Source organism: Apium graveolens, chromosome 5, assembly GCF_009905375.1.
Source record: "Apium graveolens cultivar Ventura chromosome 5, ASM990537v1, whole genome shotgun sequence".
In the NCBI taxonomy this organism is placed as follows: Eukaryota; Viridiplantae; Streptophyta; class Magnoliopsida; order Apiales; family Apiaceae; genus Apium; species Apium graveolens.
Window position 1 is genome coordinate 187,172,324 of NC_133651.1, and position 1,254 is coordinate 187,173,577.

The following is a 1,254-nucleotide window of genomic DNA, read 5'->3' on the forward strand; positions in this document are numbered from 1 at the left end:
GTATAAGGATTGGAGAACTTGAATCTACTCGTTAAAAGCTTCGATTCGACTACTTCCCCGCCCAAATCAAAGTTCGATAACGCCTTCGAATCCTCGTTCGATTATGAAGAACGCGATGCATATTCGTATTTTCTCTGGATAATTATCTATTTTCACTGTTTTTATGATTATCTGTACATAATAAGATAGTGTATTGGCTATTGATATTTACGGAATATTGGTACCCCGTTGGATCATATCGGATATAAAAATAGAATACTTAATTATTAAGTATTAACAAAACTGATCCAATTCGGTACTGGTTTTAGGATAATTATCAAAACCAGGCTTTTTGTAAATACAGTCTTGGTCTCAGCACTTTGGTTACAAAGATTACGAGAAGATAATATAATATTTTAATTAAAATATCTTGTTTCTCAAAAATACAGGTTTTATCGATTTACCAAAACAAATATTGTATTGTAAAATTTGCGCCGGGACCCGCACGGGTAAAACCATACTCCGGATCAAAATAGTCAAAATATGGAGAATGCTCAAAATATTCAAATTGGGTTAGAAAAGAGTTTTCCCGAGACTTCTGGGTTGTAAAAACATAAAAATGGTTGAAGTCGGACGATTTCCGTTTATACAAAATAATTTATAATTTCTAGGAAAATAATTTGTTAAATCCATAAATCATTTATAAAATCATATAATAACATAAAAATTAATAGAAAATATCAAAATTATCTATACTTTATTTTGGATATATGAAAATTAAAATACTCAAATTTTACCATATTTAAACATACAAACACAAATAGCAATTAACAAATAATTCACCAAAAATTCACATAATAATCATATAATATTTATTCATTGACAAAAATAATTACACGTCAAATCCCGTATATTACATCCTTCCCCCTCAAAAAGATTATGTCCCTAGAATCACTTAAACAATGACTAAGGGTACTATTTCACACATATCACTTTTTAACTCCCAGGTGGACTTTCCAACCCTTGGGCTTCTCCACAATATTCTTACTAACTTTATAACTTTATTTCTTAACACTTTTCCTTTCTTTTCTATGATCTATATTGGATTCCCAATATAGGATAGCTCTGCCTGAAGTTCTATCAGCTCATATTCTATCGCATGCCAAGAATTCTGGATTATACTTTTAAATATTGCCACATGAAAAATATTATGAGTATGTTCCATATGCGGGGGTAACGCCAATTCGTATGCTACCTTGCCGGTACGTTTCAAAA